Below are 21,753 nucleotides of genomic sequence, written 5' to 3'. Positions count from 1 at the left end.
GCGTCATCAGCATAGAGGTTATATTTCAAGCCATAACTGTTGATAAGTTTACCTAGTGAAGAAGTATAAATGGAGAAGAGTAGAGGACCTAAAACAGATCCTTGAGGTACTGCAACAGACAGAGGCATTGGAGAGGAGAAGTACCCAGCAAATTGCACAGAAAAATACCTGTGAGAAAAATAAGAGTGAATCCAAGAAAAAGCAGTGTCACAAATCCAAAAGAGCTAAGGGTCTGTAGGAGGATGGGGTGGTCAACTGTGTCAAAGAAGATCGTTAGTAACCTTGGTAAGGGCAGTCTCAGTTGAATGTTTGAGGCAGAATCCGGATTGCAGGGGGTCAAGCACAGAGTTGGTGGACAGGAAGTGGGCTAGGCGATTGTAAACTAGTTTTTCAAGGAGTTTTGATTTTAGTGGAAGCAGTGATATGGGGCGGTAGATTTCAGGTGAATAATGGTCAAGGGAGGGTTTTTTGAGTATGGAAGTGACCTTTGCATGTTTGAAAGAAGATGGGAATAAACCAGTAGAGAGAGATAGGTTGAAGATGTGAGTAAGTGCAGGAGTGAGGTTGGAAGACAGGGAGGGTATTGGATGGGAAGGGATAGGGTAGAGCGGGCAGGAAGTGAGGCGTGAGGAAGATAGTAACAAAGAGACTTCATTCTCAGTGGCTGGATGGAAAATGCAGAGGGTGACAGAGGGAGTAACTGGGCCTGTTGTTGGAAGATTGCAGGTTGGTGTTGGGATGTTGTTTCAGATAGTACATGTTTTGTTTAAAAAGTAGTCTGCCAGGTCTTTAGCACTAACAGCATTTATGAAGCAGCGGCCTTAAGACCGCTGCTCCTTAACTGGTTTCTCTGAGGCTGCAGTCATAAATCCACCCAATCCTATATGATCGGGTAGATTGACACTCCCTGCTAGCGGCCAATTGGCCGCGATTCTGCAGGGGGCGGCATTGCACAAACTGAACCAGAACTGCTTGTGCAAATGTTCAGCAATGTCTGTCGGACATGATACGCTACAGCATATCATGTCGGACAGACATTGATAAATCAGCCACATAGACCGCAATCTAAAGCACTTTTCAGTGCCGTTTTTTTTCTAACACCCCACTCTCACCAACTTTAAAGTCCAAAAACTGGCTAGTGCAGTTTTTTTTATTAAAAAAATCCTAGATTTTTTTTTTTAATAAAAAACTATATTGCTCTGTTTTTTAGGGCATTTTTTGCATTTTCAGAAAAGTAACCAGAGATCTAATCTCTGGCTAATTTCCGGAGCATTAATTGCTACCGAGAGCTTGCGGTACCAATAACCAGCCACTTGTAACTGGTTAATGATTGCACTCCCGCAAACGAGCCTGTTTGTGGGAGCGCAATAATTTAGCGTTCCGCTTGTAATTGTCAAGCTGCGCCGTTGCAAGGGGCGCGGTGTCCTCTCCATGCTCATTGCCTAGGGCTGTGTCGGCTCAGGAGGCGTGTGGCGCTGACGTCATCGCCGCATGCTCCTGATGCCGGCCGTTCCTTTGGCGCCATTCACAGGTATGTAAGCGGGCAGTGAACGATCTGTCACTGCCCAAGTATAGGTGCTACTTTCTTGTGCTCCTGGGAGTGAATGATCGTTTACTGGTTAACCCCTATTCTGCTGGACTGATGCCTTGTTGCCTGAACCCTGCCTGTCTCACTATGCTAACTGGTTAACCCCTAATCTGCTGGACTGATACCTTGTTGCCCGAACCCTGCCTGTCTCACTACGCTTACTGGTTAACCCCTAATCTGCTGGATTGGTTCTCTGTTGCCATATTCTGTCTGCATAATTTGCCTTTTGCTGTCCAGTCTGTGGTGAGTGCTGCTCTCCTCAATTTCCTGATATTCTCTGCTCTGGGATATTCCCTATCTTTCCGGCTTGATGCCGGGATAACAAGACTACTGGCCTAGTCCGGTCTGATAGAGGAGTATCCCACGAGCCTTACATTATACTTGGGCCATGGAACCAGATGAGGTGGCACGAGCTGTTTATCTGCAAGGACAGATGTTGGGAACCCATACTACACAATTGCAGAATATGGATTCCAAGCTAGAGGCTATCACCGCTCAACTCTCCTTACTAGTCAGTTTGAGGAGTTCTGCTCCTGTTGCTACACCGCCATTACTGCTTCCAGTACTGTGGCTCCTCCCTCTGCTTCTGGAAGCATACCCCGGATACCTTTGCTTGACAAGTAAGAAGTTACTACGGATTGCAGGGGTTTCCTTAACCAATGCAGGCTACACTTTCGTAATGATCCGCACACCTTTCAGTCTCCCCAGTCAAGGGTCACCTTTATCATTTCTTTGCTGAAAGACAAGGCCCTAGCCTGGGTCTCTCCTCTTCTGAAACAGGATGCTCCACTCCTGCATGATGCTGATGATATGCTCCACTCCTGCATGATGCTGATGATTTCATTTCTGCTTTTTCTGCTGTGTTTGGGACTTCAGATCGTACCTCTGCTGCGGAGTATTCCCTCCTGGATCTTTGCCAGGGCAACAGAACCGTGGCTCAGTTTTCCATTGAATTTCGCACCTTGGCACTTGAAACCACTTGGGATGGCAGTGCTCTCAAGGCAGCCTTTAGGAGGGGTCTGCAGGAACGTATCAAGGATGAACTCACCTATCAGGATGTTCCTTCTTCTTTGGATGACTTTATAGTGCTTTGTATCAGCCTGGACTCTTGCTTTCAGGAGAGACAAGTGGAGAGAGACCTAACAAGGAGGGTCCTCCCTTCCAATCCCTCTGTTCGTCCAGTTCAGGTGATATCCTCCACCCCTTCAGCAGCTCCAGTTACCTCAGTGGAGGAACCCATGGACCTCTCCTCCTTCAAACCCTTAGAGTCCAAGAGACAGAGAAGAAGGTGACTGAGACTATGCCTTTATTGTGGCTCTAACTCCCACCAACTAAAAGACTGTGACATTCGGCCAGGAAAAGCCAATGATCTCTACAAAATCCCCTCTGTCCTCTAGGATCCTGGTACCTGTTACCCTTACCTTCCTTCAGAATACTGTCCACACTCAGGCCTTCATTGATTCAGGGGCAGCTGGCAACTTCCTATGATTCAAGCTGGTCTACCCCTTCTACAGAAAAGATATTTTCTCAAGATAACTACCCTGGATGGCTCCCCCCTTGGCTCAGGCTTGATCCATTTTGAATCAGCGCCCCTGACCCTGACCGCCGGTTTTCTTCATACCAAACAGCTCCAGTTCGAGGTCATTCATTCCCCTGCTCAGCCTGTCATCCTTGGCCTTCCTTGGCTTCGCTTAGACAGTCCCCAGTTCGACTGGGCTGAGGGACAATTGGCCTCTTGGGGTGCCTCCTGTTTCCACTCCTGCCTTGCTAAAGTCACTCCTCCACATTCCCATAGCCAGCATCCAGACTCCCTCCATTCTTCCTTCGGTATATACAGACATTGTTGATGTCTGTGAGAAAAAAGCAGCCGATGTGCTGCCACCCCACTGTCCCTATGACTGCAAGATCGACCTCCATCCCAGAGCCCCACTTCCTAAAGGCAGGACATATCCACTCTCCAAGGCTGAAACCAAATCCATGTAGGAATACATCCAAGAGAACCTAGCTAAAGGTTTCATTTGCCCTTCTTCCTCTCCTGCTGGGGCTGGCTCTTTTTTGGTGGTAAGAAGGATGGTGGACTCAGACCCTGCATAGACTACAGGGCCTTGAACAACATAACCATCAAGAATCACTATCCCATACCACTGATCACTGAATTGTATGACTCGCTCCAGGATGCCCGCTTCTTTACTAAATTGGACTTACGTGGGGCATACAATTTAATTTTCATCTCTCCAGGCCACGAATGGAAGACAGCCTTCAACACAAGATCGGGCATTATGAATACCTTGTAATGCCCTTTGGGCTGTGTAACGCCCCTGCAGTCTTCCAGGCATTTGTCAACGACATCTTTCGTGACCTCCTCAACCGCACTGTCATTGTCTACCTGGATGGTATCCTTGTTTTCTCTCCCACTTTAGAGGAGTATCACAGGCACATGAGACAGGTACTTCTTCGTCTCAGGGATAACTGTTTGGTAGCCAAGCTAGAAAAATGTGAGTTTGATCAAGTCCGGATCCAATTCCTTGGATATGTCATCTCAAAGGAAGGTTTTGCCATGGATCCTGCTAAACTCATCGCTATACTAGAATGGCCTCAACCTACCTCCTTAAAGGAATTACAGAGGTTCTTGGGATTCTCCAATTATTACCGCAAGTTCATAGACAACTTTTCTCAAACAGTCGCTCCTCTCACTGAATTGACTAGATGGAAAAAGTACTGCAAACATTGGCCTCCTGAGGCCATAAATGCCTTCTCTTGTCTGAAAAGGGCTTTCTGTTCTGCTCCTGTGCTCCGCCATCCTGATCCTGACCTGAAGTTCACTTTAGAGATTGATGCCTCCGAAGTGGGGGCTGGAGCAGTTCTTACCCAAAGAGACCCTCTGACTTCCAAATCGCACCCTGTAGCCTTTTTTCCTAAACGTTTCACTCCTGCTGAGAGGAACTACGATGTGGGTAATCATGAACTCTTAGCCATTAAAATGGCCTTAACCGAGTGGAACCAAGAACAAGAAGGCAGACGCCCTTTCCTGTCAGTTCCCTCACTCAAGTGATTCCTCCGAAGCTCCTATTGAACACATCATACCCCCCTCCTGTGTGATCTCTCAACTCAATACCACTCTTCTGCAAATATTGCAACGTGCTCAGTCTAGTAAACCTCCTGATGCCCCCATGGCCTCTGATATCCTCTTTGTACCTCAGAACCTCCATATCCCTGTGCTAGCCTGGGCTCATGATAGCAAACTCTCTGGGCATCCTGGTTTGACTAGGACCTTCAGGCATCTTCGCCAACATGTTTGGTGGCCTTCTATGAAGTCTGACGTTCAGGACTACGTGAAAGCCTGCACAATTTTTGCTGCCAACAAAACTCACTGATCCTTGCCTTCTGGCTTGCTCCAACCGTTGTCCATTCCCAAATGACCCTGGACACACATAACATTGGACTTCATTGTTGATCTTCCCTCTTCCGACCACCATATGGTCATCTGGGTTGTGGTGGATCGCTTTTCCAGACTGGCTCACTTTGTACCCCTAACCAAACTGCCTTCTGCTCAGGAATTGTCGTCCCTTTTTCTCTTGCATGTGGTACGACTTCATTTTATTCCTGTAAATATTGTCTCCGACAGGGGTTCACATTTCATCTCTGCCTTCTGGAGAGCCTTTTGTAAGTTGATTGGAACCACCGTTTCCTTGTCATCTGGCTACCATCCTCAGACAAATGGACTAACCGAGAGAGCTAACCAGGATCTTGAAGTCTTCCTTAGAGCCTTTGTCAACATTCACCATACCAACTGGTCTGCTTTGCTACCCCTAGCTGAACTGGCAAGAAACACTCATTGGTACTCGTCTTTGCAATGCTCTCCATTTCAAGCCGCAGCAGGTTATCAACCTTGTATCTTCCCTCTTTCAGCTCAGTCCACTGGGGTTCCTGCCACAGACCGTCACGTCACCGATCTCACCCCTCATTGGCAACGTATTCGCTCTCAGCTGCATTCAGTTTGCTGACCATCATAGGGCTTCTGTACGTGCCATTCCAGTGGGTGAACATGTTTGGGTCTCCACTCGACATATCCTCCTACGTCAACCCTATCACAAATTGGGGCCTAGTTGTATTGGTCCCTACAAGGTCCTGAAAAGACTGTCTCCTGTTGCCTACAAAGTGGCCTTGCCGAGAACCCTACGCATACATCCAGTCTTCCACATCTCACTACTCAAACCTTACATCAAGAATAGATATTCCCAGCCTCAAACTCCTCCTCTGCTCTTTATCCGTGGTAACCCCAATATGAAGTAGCCAAGATTCTGGACTCTAGATACAGGTGCAGACAACTGCAGTATGCCCGTGATGTACATGCTCCATCTCTAGTCTCCAAGTACCATGCTGCTCACCCTTTGAAGCTGGCTCTGGTTCCCGGAGGGAACCCTTGAGGTGGGGGCTATGTCAGGCCGCACCGTTGCTAGGGGCGCAGCGTCCTCTCCATGCTTGTTGCCTAGGACTGTGTCGGCTAAGGAGGCATGCAGCGCTGACGTCATCGCCGCATGCTCCTGATGCCGGCCGATCCCTTGGCGCCATTCACAGGTATGTAACCGGGCATTGAACGATCTGTCACTGCCCAAGTATAGGTGCTACTTTCTTGTGCTCCTGGGAGTTACTGATCGTTTACTGGTTAACCCCTATTCTGCTGGACTGATACCTTGTTGCCTGAACCCTGCCTGTCTCACTACGCTAACTGATTAACCCCTAATCTGCTGGACTGATACCTTGTTGCCTGAACCATGCCTGTCTCACTACACTAACTGGTTAACCCCTAATCTGCTGGACTGATACCTTGTTGCCTGAACCCTGCCTGTCTCAATAAGCTTACTGGTTAACCCCAAATCTACTGGACTGGTTCTCTGTTGCCATATTCTGTCTGCATAATTGTGCTGTCCAGCCTGTGGTGAGTTCCGCTCTCCTCATTTTCCTGATATTCTCTGCTCTGGGATATTCCCTATCTTTCCGGCTCGACGGCGGGATAACAAGACTACTGGCTGAGTCCGGTCTGATAGAGGAGTATGCCACAAGCCTTACAGTAATCTAGTCCTATCTGTCACTTAATTTATACATATGGGGCGCGATCCAATATGCAGCGTAGTTTGCGGTGCAAGTGAGGGAACCCCTGCCGCCCGCAGTTTCAGCTCGCAACTTGAGCTATCCTATATACAGCGCTGTCAGATGCTAAAGTGCCGTAAGTCTGACAAACCAGCGATGTCCAGAAATCTGCGTAAGCACAAATTTCTGGAGTCGCCAGTGACTTACGGCACTTTAGAAACTGCCGGCACCTACAAAACCTGACTAAAGTATGAAATCACCCGCACTGTCTAACACGTCTCCCAAACATAGCCCGACACGTTTAACCCTCTATCCGCTATCCCCCCTCACTATCCTAACAATAAAAAATGTTATTAACCCCTAAACCGCCGCTCCCGGACCCCGCCGCAACATAATAAAGTTATTAACCCCTAAACCGCCGCCAACTATATTAAATCTATAACCCCCTAATGTGAGCCCCTACCCCGCCGCCATCTACCTTACCTACCCCCTAAAGTGAGCCCCTACCCTGCCACCATCTATTTTAAAATTATTAACCCCTAATTTAATCCCCCTACCTCGCCGCCAGCTATATTAAATTAATTAACCCCTAATCTAATTCCCTACCTCGCCGCCAGCTATATTAAATGAATTAACCCCTAATCTAATCCCCCTACCCGCCGCCAGCTATATTAAATTATTTAACCCCTAAAATACTAAACTATCCCTACCACTAAACCTAAGTCTAACCCTACAAATAGCCCTGAAAAGGGCTTTTTGCGTGGCATTACCCCAAAGTAAACTGCTCTATTGCCAGCCCTTAAAAGGGCTTTTTGCGGGGCATGCCCCAAAGAATTCAGCTCTTTTACCAGCCCTTAAAAGGGCTTTTGGAGGGGCTTTGTAACAAAGTAAACTGCTCTTTTGCATCTAATCTAAATCCACCTACACCGCGGCCACCTATAATAAATGTATTAACCCCTAATTTAATCCCCCTACACCGCCGCCGCCTATATTAAACACATTAACCCCTAATCTAATCCCCCTACACCGCCGCCAGCTATATTAACTATATTAATCCTAATTATATTAGGGTTAATATAGTTATTATATTATATATATTAACTATATTAACCCTAATTATATTAGGGTTAATATAGTTAATATAGTTATTATATTATATATATTAACTATAGTAACCCTAATTATATTAGGGTTAATATAGTTAATATCGTTATTATATTATCTATAAATTAATTATAATAACCCTATCTAACGCTAACATCCCTAACTAAACTCTTATTAAAATAAATCTAATATTAATATTATTAATTAAAATATTCCTATTTAAATCTAAATACTTACCTATAAAATAAACCCTAAGATAGCTACAATGTAATTAATAATTACATTGTAGCTATTTTAGGGTTTATATTTATTTTACAGGTAACTTGGTATTTATTTTAACTAGGTACAATATCTATTAAATAGTTAATAACTATTTAATAGCTACCTAGTTAAAATAATTACCAATTTACCTGTAAAATAAATCCTAACCTAAGTTACAAATACACCTACACTATCAATAAATTAAATAAACTACAAATATCTAAACTAAAATACAATAAAATAATCTAAACTAAATTACTCAAAGAAAACAAACACTAAATTACAAAAAATAAAAAAAATATTACAAGATTTTTAAGCTAATTACACCTATTCTAAGCCTCCTAATAAAATAATAAAGCCTCCAAAATAAAAAAAATTCCCTGCCCTATTCTAAATTAAAAAAGTTAGCTCTTTTACCTTACCAGCCCTTAAAAGGGCCTTTTGCGGGGCATGCCCCAAAGAAAACTGCTCTTTTGCCTGAAAAAAAAAACAACATACCACCCCCCAACATTACAACCCACCACCCACATACCCTAATCTAACCCAAACCCCCTTAAATAAACCTAACACTACCCCCCTGAAGATATCCCTACCTTGTATTCACCCAGCCGAGCAGAACTCTTCATCTGATCCGGGCGATGTCTTCAATCAAGCTGCAGAGAGTCTTCTTCCATACGGCGATGTCTTCAAGCAAGCGGCAGAGAGTCTTCTTCCATCCGGTGATGTCTTCCAGCAAAGCGGCATCTTCAATCTTCTTTCTTCGCTCCTCCGCCGCAGAGCATCCATCCGACACGACGACTTCCCGACGAATGAAGTTCCTTTAAATGACGTTATCCAAGATGGCGTCCGTCGAATTCCGATTGGCTGATAGGATTCTATCAGCCAATCGGAATTAAGGTAGAAAAATCTGATTGGCTGATTGAATCAGCCAATCAGATTCAAGTTCAATCCGATTGGCTGATTGGAAGAAGACTCTCTGCCGCTTGCTTGAAGACATCGCCGGATGGAAGAAGACTCTCTGCAGCTTGATTGAAGACATCGCCCGGATCGGATGAAGAGTTCTGCTCGGCTGGGTGAAGATAAGGTAGGGAGATCTTCAGGGGGTAGTGTTAGGTTTTTTTAAGGGGGGTTAGGGTGGGTTTAGATTAGGGGTATGTGGGTGGTGGGTTGTAATGTTGGGGGGTGGTATTGTGTGTTTTTTTTCAGGCAAAAGAGCAGTTTTCTTTGGGGCATGCCCCGCAAAAGGCCCTTTTAAGGGCTGGTAAGGTAAAAGAGCTAACTTTTTTATTTTAGAATAGAGCAGGGAAATTTTTTTTATTTTGGGGGCTTTATTATTTTATTAGGGGGCTTAGAATAGGTGTAATTAGCTTAAAAATCTTGCAATATTTTTTTTAATTTTTTGTAATTTAGTGTTTTTTTTTTGTGTAATTTAGTTTAGATTATTTTATTGTATTTTAGTTTAGATATTTGTAGTTTATTTAATTTATTGATAGTGTAGGTGAATTTGTAACTTAGGTTAGGATTTATTTTACAGGTAAATTGGTAATTATTTTAACTAGGTAGCTATTAAATAGTTATTAACTATTTAATAGCTATTGTACCTAGTTAAAATAAATACCAAGTTACCTGTAAAATAAATATAAACCCTAAAATAGCTACAATGTAATTATTAATTACATTGTAGCTATCTTAGGGTTTATTTTATAGGTAAGTATTTAGATTTAAATAGGAATATTTTAATTAATAATATTAATATTAGATTTATTTTAATAAGAGTTTAGTTAGGGATGTTAGAGTTAGATAGGATTATTATACTTAATGTATAGATAATATAATAACGATATTAACTATATTAACCCTCATATAATTAGGGTTAATATAGTTAATATATATAATATAATAACTATATTAACTATATTAACCCTAATACAATTAGGGTTAATATAGTTAATATATATAATATAATAACTATATTAACCCTAATATAATTAGGGTTAATATAGTTAATATAGCTGGCGGCTGTGTAGGGGGATTAGATTAGGGGTTAATGTGTTTAATATAGACGACGGCGGTGTAGGGGGATTAAATTAGGGGTTAATACATTTATGATAGGTGGCCGCGGTGTAGGGGGATTTAGATTAGATGCAAAAGAGCAGTTTACTTTGTGACAAAGCCCCCGCCAAAAGCCCTTTTAAGGGCTGATAAAAGAGCTGAATTCTTTGGGGCATGCCCCGCAAAAAGCCCTTTTAAGGGCTGGCAATAGAGCAATTTACTTTGGGGTAATGCCACGCAAAAAGCCCTTTTCAGGGCTATTTGTAGGGTTGACTTAGGTTTAGTGGTAGGGATAGTTTAGTATTTTAGGGGTTAAATAATTTAATATAGCTGGCGGCAGGGTAGGGGGATTAGATTAGGGGTTAAGTAATTTAATATAGCTGGCGGCGGGGTAGGGGGATTAGATTAGGGGTTAATTAATTTAATATAGCTGGCGGCGAGGTAGGGGGATTAGATTGGGGGTTAAATAATTTAATATAGGTGGCGGCGGGGTAGGGGGATTAAATTAGGGGTTAATAATTTTAAAATAGATGGCGGCGGGGTAGGGGCTCACTTTAGGGGGTAGGTAAGGTAGATGGCGGCAGTGTAAGAGGCTCACTTTAGTGGGTAGGTAAGGTAGATGGCAGCGGTGTAGGGGGCTCACTTTAGGGGGTAGTTTAATATAGTTGGCGACGGTGTAAGGGGATCACATTAGGGGGTAGTTAATGTAGGTGGCGGCGGGGTCCGGGAGCGGCGGTTTAGGGGTTAAATATTTTTATTTTTTAAAAAATATTTTTTTTTATTGAGATTACAGAGAGTTACAATAACATATTTTGTCCATTTACAATAACAGATAATGCACATGTATGTATAGAACAAACAGTTGGTATGTTACAAGATAATCTATACGTCAAGTTTGAGAGCTTAAGAAATATACGTCAGTAATAATTTGTTGATGGAAATAGTGAATAACTAGGTAGATAAGCACTTGCTGAAAATCCCTTCATGTATGATGATATATGATCAATTATGAAAGTACTCAAAACATGGCTATTGGTCAATAAATCAGATTGTAAATGGATTATTCTTAATGAAATCTCTTTTTTTTTTTGGTGGACTGAAAGTGTAAATTGAAATAGTAAATATAAAGAAAAAATTGGGGGGAAAGCAGCGGGCAAAAGCCGCTCGAAAATTAAGAGGAGGGGGGGGGGCGTGTCCAAGGGATTTTTAAAAACGTTATGGTAAGTATAATTGGGCCAATTAACAAGTATATGTCTTTTAGGGCCTACATAAAACTAGAGAGGCATATAAGAAAAAAGGCTAACGCGCATCAGAGGGGTATTCCCAAGCGAATTTACATTGTAGGGGGTGTACAGAACCATATATTATTATCTTGAATATCAGCTATATATCATCTATACGTAAGAAGATGAGTCATTGCCTGCAAAATGGTAACATTAAATGATTCCGAAGGATGATTAACCTTAGCACTCATTAATGTGAAAAAAGTTGGAGCATACACTCCCCAGTAAATAAATTGCCTGAAACCGCTGCAAATACAAAAACAGGGGACTAAGTACAGTTAGTGTTCACTTTTATGTTAGATGTAAGGTATAGTATGGTCTGAGGGGTGTCATCAATAACTAGATGTTTAACTTAGGATAGAAAACTGGCATATAGTAATATTCATATTGTAATGGGACACTTATGCAGTAGCTTGTGAAAACACACATTCCGATCATATCAAGTGTCAGGTACAATGGCAGCGATGAGACTGTGTTCATATCTACTAGTAATATAAATAAACAGAGTGTAATAGCAAGCTGATAGACAGTTTAGATGGTGAGTAGATGTTCTTGGGTATGGTTTTGTATCCATCTAATCATACAATCCAATAAGAACCTCTCTAACTCAGACTGGATAGCATTCGTGGTGTACAGTTTTATTGGTATATATAAGGAAGCTGTCAGCTCTAGGTTGTAACTGCTAGGGGGTGTTATGTTGAACGCTTCAAGTGGGAGTGAGTGAAGTGTAATATAGTCCCTGATTTAGTCAATAAGTAGTTTTCTCATTATCTATTAGGTACCTCTAAAACTACAAATAGAAGCATGAGGCAAGCTAAGAGTGACTTGTTGTCTATTTGCAGGGAGCTCTGTAAATAAATGTATGAACGCCTAAGCAAGTTTGGGCTACTCTGTATGCGCAGACTCCATCAATGAGCCTATAGAGCTGATAGAATGTTAAGCCCGCTGGTATCCCTGCTTAGCCCTCTCATCCCATAGTGTAGGTTAGGGTGCATAGTACATTGTATCAATATGACATAAACTCTGACCCTCAAGAACATAGTCCCTTAAACATCATAGGCATAGATATTCCACTAAACAGTAATATATTTGATCCCAACAAAGTAAATATATAGGAGACCAAGGGTATCTAAAAAAAAAAAACACACAAGGGGTTAGGGCTATCAAGTTACATAAGAAATGCATGTATATTCAAAAACATAAACTAATGCTTTGAGAAATAAAACATATGAGAAGCTATAGTTTTGCTATATAATTAGTTATATTATGGACAAACCATATTCTAATTAGAATTATATTATAGAGGTTGTAATTACTCCTATACAGCATGGCGTTTAAAGGAACACCAGACTATACATATCGCTGATGTCTTCCTCTACCTACATAAGGCTGCACATTGTACCTAGAGAGGAGTCTCAAACCAAGTAAATTGTCACTCTCAGACTACTAATGCTATATGTACACTAATATCTAAGGCTAAATAGTAGTGAGAGAGGAGGGGAGGGAGGATAACAACTGATAATGTTAATAATAGAGCAGGTAAACTGGGCTGTAATGCATATAATATGTTCCTATTACAATTTAAATTATAACAACCTTTTGGGTCTAGGATATATATGGAAAGGAGCAAGCAATTGGTGTTATATAACTGCATTAAGGCATATCATGAGTACCAGTAGTACATTTATAAAGCTATATCATTACACACTAAAAAGAAAGAGATTAATGAGGTAAGTGAGAAAACTACTGAACTAAAAGAGTATACAACAGACATGAGTTATTAACCATGAATTGGACACATTCCTCAGGCAGGATAATTTTCATCAGAGTGCCCCAATACAATTAGACTCAAAATTTCAGTCCAGGTCACTGTTATCGAGATTAAGTGGTAGAAGCACCTAAAAGCATATAGTGCATTGGGTATACATTCTGTAATAATAGTCCATAACTGCAGTAAAATGGAAACAGAATGAATGTACGTTTTATGTTATGCCTTGTGAGATGATCCAGTAAGCTTGAGGGTATTACAAGTAACATGTGGAGTGTTTCAGCAGCAAGTATATATATATGAGCTGGGCTAGCAGTAGGGAAACAAATAAAATCCTCCTAGCAAAGAACATAGTGAATAACATGGAAGGAAAAGTGTGTAGAAAGATCGTGAAACAAATATGGAACCTTATGTAGGTTTGAAGATGGTATGGATCTCCAATAGCAAGTAAAAGTTTATACATTATAGGGTCGGGCATCGGACTGTATAGTCGTCATCTGAGTGATAAATGTAAGTTCAATGTCTCGGAAGTGGGTCTCCATAAAGGGATATAGACCTGAAAAGCTCATTACCCAACACTGTTCTTAATACGGTGAGCAGAAGGAGACCAGGTTAGATAGCTGCACGTCGCTATCGGAAGGACACCTCCTATTGTTGAAGGGCAGCATGAGTGATGATGTCTCCAGCACAGGAACCGGACTCTGCATGCTTTAACTAGGCAGGGCAAGCCGAGATGACGCATCGTAGGGTAGGCCGCTTCCCCTAACTTTGTCGCCCAGGATCGCATATATTCACTGCCCCTGAGAGCTTGCTTCTTGTCAGGTGTTCCTGACTCTGCATCCGTCCGTTTGGAAAATAGTAGGGTATTCTCCTTCTGCTCTAGCGTAGCCGGGGTGGCCATTCGGAATATCGGCATGTTCAGGAGACCACGTGACTCATTTTCTGAGCATATCAACGGATTCAGTTCCCCCTTTAAAGAATTAGCGGTGGTTCATGTCTCAGGGCTAATCTTGTCTTGGATGTGTGCGGGTGCCTTAGGAGAGTCCGATAAGAGTGGTTGTTTGTCAGTCGGTCCCATCTCTGACTTTAGAACAGACCTCAGGTCGTCCATTTTCATGCAGAAGTCCTGTGCAAAGTCCCCAAAAGTGTATATATTAGATGATCCATCTCCTCTGTATTTGCCTGTATGTTATATTCCGTATGTTGAAGGGATATAATTAGCGCGTTTGCAGCCAATCCTTAGTCACCGGGGTAAGGGTGAAAAGTACGCTTGGAAGGCCTCTAGTAAAAGTCCAATGAGGTCGAAAAGGTCATAGAACCAGTAAAATTTTCATATGGTTCTGTTTGAGAAATGAACAGCTCCTCGGATATCACTATATGAGTGCAAGATGTTGGTTATTCCAAGATATATTTGATAGATATCTCAGTTCCCTTTTGCAGACTCAAGAATTGCGACCGGCCATGTTCCCTGCTTAGCCACGCCCCCAGGGGTTAAATATTTTATTAGGAATTGCGGCGGGGGATAGCGGTTGACAGGTAGATAGACATTGCGCATGCGTTAGGTGTTAGGTTTATTTTGTAGCTTGTTTAGGGAGTTATGGGGCTCCAATAGACAACGTAAGGCTTACTACGGCTTCTTTTTCTCCATTTTCTCCATTTTCACCACGTAAGTCCTTATGCTGTATATTGGATACCAAACTGCGCTGGTTTGGTATACCTGTCTATAGCCCAAAAAATTACGGGCGACGGCAGAAATATACAAGCGTAACTTTTAGGTTACACCGTATATAGGATACCAAACCAGCGCAAAATTCGCCGGCATTTGCGGGCGACGCTGCATATCGTATCGGGCCCATGGTTTTTGTAAATTAAAGTGATATTTTTTATGACTACATTTAAGCAACATTTTGTAAAGAATTATAACAAAGCAAGCAAGTTTAAAATTCACAAATTTTAATGAGCCAAATATGACATTCAGAAATTGACTAACAACTCACAAGACATTGAATTCATTATATTATGTTAAAATGGGCTCCATTTATAAGCAGCAGACTTAAGCTAAATGATTGACAAGCCCTGCTCTTGTTCAATGTTATATTTGAGCAGCATATGCTGCATAAGAGGTCTTGAACATGGACAGACAGGTTCCCTGCCAGGAAACGTATTTATACACTGTCATACACAGGGACCTATAGCTCATGTAAACTATTACTGTTCTTAAAAGAAAAGTATTGCAAATGTATAATATATGAGCAACTGATCACCGCATTGCAAAAAAAATCTGCACAGTAAACAATTTTTTAAAAGTATGTAAAACTGTACTTTTGTTAGCAAAATATGCATTGCAGTCTAGGGACATACTGTAAATCTTAAAAAAAACCTCTTGATTATACTTTGCCACTGTGAATTAGGGAAGATATAAATGATCCCCTGCAGGTACTGGAAAAAATGCTATAGAATGGTTGCATTGTGGCATAATTCTACACTTCCATATTAGAGTTACCTTAGAACAGGTAGGTCACCCTCCTACACAATTCTACACGCTCACCTTAAGAATTACCTTTGCACAGCTCACACACCTGCTACAGAAGCCTCATCACCTGATGTTAAAAGGCCCGCATTTCCATCACTAGTTCCTTGGTTATCAAGTCTATATTACAGCATAGCTCTTAGCATATGCTGTGTTAAATCATCTGTTACTAGCTTTTTTGGCTTCTGATTTGCCTAACCTTTTGCTCCTAGATTCTCCAGTGAGCTCATTCATTTATTTTTCCTTTGGAAGTTTTGTTTTGTGACGACAGTGATGAGGATTGTTACATGCTCTCTCTTTACCTGTTTCAGTCCACAAGAGAGTGAGAGACAGCACATAGGGGCTGAATTATTAAGCTCCAAATGGAGCTTGATGCCAATGTTTCCCCGCGAACCTTTAGGCTCACCGGAAACAGCAGTTATGAAGCAGCGGTCTAAAGACCGCTGCTTCATAACTGGTCCACTGCCTCTGAGGCTGCGGTCTGCAATTCAGTTGATCGTATATGATCGTATATGATCGTGCTGATTGACACCCCCTGCTAGAGGCCGATTGGCCGCAAATCTGCAGGGGGTGGCATTGCACAAGCCGTTCTAGTGAACTGCTTGTGCAATAATAAATGCCAACAGTGTATGATGTCGGCATTCAGCAATGTCTGTCGGACATGATACACTACAGCATATTATTGCACAAGCAGTGGCTACTTCCACAGATGCCAACTCCTCCGCATCAACCTCCACCACTGGCTCACAGACTGCGCCAACACCCTCGCCCCTCTCAAGAAACCGTCCAACCGCCAACCCACCAACAAAGCTAGTTGGTTCACCCCTGCCCTCCAGGACTCCAAACGCCACTGCAGACGATTGGAAAGAACCTGGAGATCCAGCAAGACCCCCTCAAATAAAACAGCCTTCAAAGAAGCCATCACTACCCACCACCACCTCATCAAAACCACCAAGAAGACAGCCATCCAAGATAGAATCAATGCCAACGTCCACAACAGCAAGTATTCACAGTCATCAAGGAATTCTCCAATCCCAACAGCGACACCAACTACATCCTGCCCTCCCAGGACCTCTGCGATAACCTCGCAATGTACTTCCACCGCAAGATCGTTGACATCTATGACACCTTCATGCCCCAGAACTCACCCACCACCACCTACCCACCAACTCCCAACCCACCAACTCCCACCGACACCTCACACAAATACACCACCGCCTACCCCCCACTGACCATCTGGATCCCCCTCACCACAGAGGACACCATCAGAATCATGAGATCGATCCGCTCCGGAGCACCCTCGGACCCATGCCTGCATCACATTTTCAACAAAGCGGGTGACACCATCGCCCCTGAGCTCTGCAGCACCATCAACTGCTCCATCGAAACCGGCACCTTCCCGGATGACTGGAAGCACGCAGAATTAAAACCCCTACTGAAAAAACCCATGGCTGACCCCAATGATCCGAAGAAATACCGCCCAATCTCTTTGCTCCCCTTTGTGGCCAAAGTCATCGAGAAGTCCATCAACGCGCAACTCGTTGACTACATCGAAGCCAACCACACCCTGTACCCCTCCCAATCCAGTTTCAGGAGCAACCACAGCACCAAGACCGCCCTCCTCACCGCCACAGATGACATCCTTGCCCTACTCGACCGAGGAGAGACCGCCGCCCTCATTCTCCTAGACCTCTCAGCAGTATTCGACACTGTCTCCCACCTTACCCTCCGCAACCGACTACACAATGACGGCATACGTGGATCACCTCCTTCCTCACCGGCAGAACCCAGAAAGTCAGACTCCCACCCTTCACCTCCAAGCCCACAGAAACCAGCTGCGGTGTACCCCAAAGCTCTTCACTGAGCCGCACCCTATTCAACATCTACATGGCGCCTCTCGCCACCATCGCCCGACGACACAACCTCAACATCGTCTCCTACGCCGACGACACTCAGCTAATCATCTCACTCACCAGTGACCCAACCACTGCCAAGAGAAATGTCCACGAAGGGCTGACAGCAGTCGCCACCTGGATGAACTACAACTGCCTAAAGCTGAACACAGACAAGACCGAAGTCCTCCTCCTTGGTCCCACCACATCCGCTTGGAATAACTCATGGTGGCCCACAGCCCTCGGACACCCTCGAACCCCCACCGACCATGCACGAAATCTAGGCGTCATACTGGACTCGTCGCTCTCCATGGACCGGCATATCAATGTTGTCTCTTCTGCATGCTTCCACACACTTCACCTGCTGCGAAAGATCTTCAAATGGATCCCAACCGAGACCAGGAAAACTGTCACTCACGCTCTCGTCAGCAGCCGACTGGACTATGGTAACGCACTCTACGCTGGCACCACCATCAAGCTCCAAAAGAGACTACAGCACATTCAGAACTCCTCAGCCAGACTAATCCTTGACATCCCTCATCAATGCCACATCACCAAACACCTGCGGGACCTGCACTGGCTCCCCTTCAACAAAAGAATAACCTTCAAGCTTCTCACCCACGCATTCAAGGCCCTCCACAACATCGGTCCCGAATACTTGAACCACCGCGTTACCTTCTACACCCCTACCGGACAACTTTGATCGGCCGAACAAGCCCTCGCTGTCATACTCCGCACCAGGAAAACCACAGCAGGAGGCAGATCCTTCCCTCATCTGGCAGCCAAGACTTGGAACACCCTCCCGCTGCACCTCGAACACCCTCCCGCTGCACCTCAGACAAGCTACCACCCTAACTAAGTTCAGAAAGGACCTCAAGACCTGGCTCTTCGACTGAACTGCAACCCTCAGCACCTTGAGACCCTTACGGGTGAATAGCCGCGCTTTACAAGAAGCCAATAGATAGATAGATAGATAGATAGATTGACAGATAGATGTCGGACAGACATTGATAAATCAAACCCATAGCTTGAAGAGAAAGGTACAATTAATTTGTTTACCTCTCATGATATAAAGTTTACTCTGTGTATATTTTATCTGTAGTTACAATCTGTCTGATTCCTCTAATATAAACAATATTAGTTAGTGTGTGAAGGATCTTATATCTCCTTATCACTGTACAAACCTCTGCTAACAAATCCATACAGATTATACCAGTACCAATTTCATCCTTAAAGGGATACAATCTCTTTACTGCCTTGTCTTTCTTCTTCAGTGTTTCAAGCCACAGGTACTTTGTGTGCACTATATTTTGTAAAAACATCAACTGCTCTGCAATAAAACTCACTCGTATTAAAATAGAATCAGCTCTACAGGTGTGGTCTATTGATTTATACATTGACAGGTGTGACACAGTCAGTATACTGGATCCTGCAAAGAGCAATATCTTGTAGAAGGGATAAAACCACAATGGTCAGTAAAATTTCAGTAAAAATAACAGGTGATCTTAATGTTGCAAATATGTGGTAACTTTTTTACTAACCAAACTTAAAGGGCCATTATGCACTCAAAAAAATATTGGCTAATTAAATAAAGCATTAAAAGAAAATAAAGTTTTAAATTAACATGTATTATCAATTTTACTGCTTAAGGTTCTAAAAATGATGTTAAAGTTTAAAGTCCTCTGACTTCATGAGAATACGTTTGTAGTACCCAGTAGCTGCAGAACAAGGCTTTTTTCCACAGTCCCTAACTTGTGTTTAGAAAGCCCTCCTGCTGGAGCGGTCTCTGTAATGTGCTTTGTGTGCAGTAATATGTTGAAAGGCAGAAACTATGTAGATATACACAGAAGCTGAAGAATTCCACTTCCCTTTCCCCCTCCGGTTACCACAGATCTCCTCTAGTCTCTGCACACCCTTATAAATGCCGTGGTAACCGAGAGGGGGGAGGGAAGTGGAATTCCTGCAGCGTTAGAACGGACAGAAGGGAAAATATGCTGCTGAGTTTAATAGCTTCTGTGTATATCTGCATCTGCTGATTTCACACAGTCCGTTCTAACGCTGCAGGAAATCCACTTCCCTCCCCCCTCCCGGTTACCACGGCATTTAATTAGAGTGTGCAGAGACTGGAGGAGATCTGTGGTAACCGGAGAGGGAAAGGGAAGTGGATTTCTTCAGCTGTGTATATCTACATCGTTTCTGCCTTTCAACATATTACTGCACTACAAAGAACATTATAGAGACCGCTCCAGCAGGAGGGCTTTCTAAACACAAGTTAGGGAGTGTGGAAAAAAGCCTTGTTCTGCAGCTACTGGGTACTACGAACGTATTCTCATGAAGTCAGAGGACTTTAAACTTTAACATAATTTTTCGGACCTTAAGCAGCAAAATTGATAATACATGTTAATTTAAAACTTTATTTTCTTTTAATGCTTTATTTAATTAGCCCATATTTTTTTGAGTGCATAATGGCCCTTTAAATATTTTGGGCTAGATTACAAGTGGCACGCTTTTGTTAGCACGAGCAAGGCCAGATTCGCCTACTAGGATACCAGGAGATTTCTCGTGGGCTGCAGCAGCTGGGGCTTGAAAGATACAACTTAAAGGGGTGACTAAGGGATGCAATTGGGCGTTAGAGTGCTTATAACAACAATCTGGTGCTTTTTTTAAAAATAGAAAATAATATAAAATCATTTTGAAACAAAATATTGGGGGAAGGATTATTCCTATTTTCCCTTTGAGAAAAATAGGGTTTGCATTATACTGAGTCAACGGAAAATAGGGCTAGGGGTATATTTACCAATGTGCGAGAGGACATGATTTGAAGTAGCGTATCATATCCGGTGCACATCGCGGCACATCTGCCTGCATTTATCATTGCACCAGCAATTCTGTCCGCCGACTCAGAGCAGGCGGACAAGTTATGGAGCACCCGAGCTTTATAAATATGCCCCCAGGTCTCCATATTTTCCAGGGCTGCTTTTTATCCCCAATACGGCCCTGACACAAGTCGTAACAAGCAGTATTGAGACCACGCTAACTTACGTGGGTATTACAAGTTCAAAGTAAACATTTGCGCAAGCACAATCTAAATTTGTGAGTGTCAGGTTAGCGTGAGTGGAGACCTAACATAAAGAGTAAGAGTTAAAAAAAAATGTGCACCAAACACAACATAAATACATTAAAATACAGCGCTATTCCAGGATGCTTGCAGCCTGAAGGGAGGTCATAATAGCGCGGTACTGCCGCTCACTGTGCGACCCGTGCTACTATAACCTGAAAAACCCTTAACGACCAGCCATGTACAGGGTACGTTGTGGTTGTTAATGGGTTAAAAAAGATTTACGTAAAAACAGATAACATAGCAGTATTTCCAAAAACGGCACAGCTTTTAGATCTTTAGAGCTATATAAATTTGTAACTACAAACCTCTGTAATTTTTGGTACGTACTATAAATCTCTTCAGTGGTTTATTGGTTGGAACGTTATCTCAGTTTATAAAAGTGTAAGAACTCTGCTCTCAATGTGCAGTTCATTCACACAGAAACTCGAGCAAGGAAAATATGCATAATGTGACAGCTTGTGCTGCCAGAATTGGATTCAGTTTAGTGAGTATAAAACTGCAAATCTTCTCTTGCCTCTGAAGGTCTGTGAATAAAACTGTATTGCTGCTAGAGAGATCAGTCTGGATGTCACAAGCTTGAAGTCTAAAGAGCAAAACATGAATTAAAAAATGAAGAGGAACGAGTAATAAAATAGAGATTTAGAAATGGCTTAAACCAAATGATTTTGGGACATTTGTTTTAAAGAAAACAGATTTAAAACATGTTGGTCTTGATCACAATCTAACATCTGTGGCTTTTTATTCCCTCTTTTTTTCTAGCTAAGAAGGCTACTTTTTTATTCAGTATGTGTGTATATGTGTTTGTGTACGTGTGTATAAATCTAATGGAAGTTTAGACAAGCAGCGTTGGAAAATAGAGCAAGAGGTAGATACAGGGGTTAAATAGAATTAGTAGAACAAGGGAACAGCATGAAAAATAGTACAGATGTCCCCAATTTTGTCCTAGAGTGGAGAGCTATCGATAGTGTAGGGTGTGCAGACGACATGTATATACATAAATATATAGATATGTATATATTTTCTTCTAGGTGAAGAACAAAGTTATTTGAAGTATTACCTTCGG

Source organism: Bombina bombina, chromosome 5 (genome assembly GCF_027579735.1).
Source record: "Bombina bombina isolate aBomBom1 chromosome 5, aBomBom1.pri, whole genome shotgun sequence".
Classification (NCBI taxonomy): Eukaryota; Metazoa; Chordata; class Amphibia; order Anura; family Bombinatoridae; genus Bombina; species Bombina bombina.
This window is presented reverse-complemented; position numbering follows the sequence as displayed.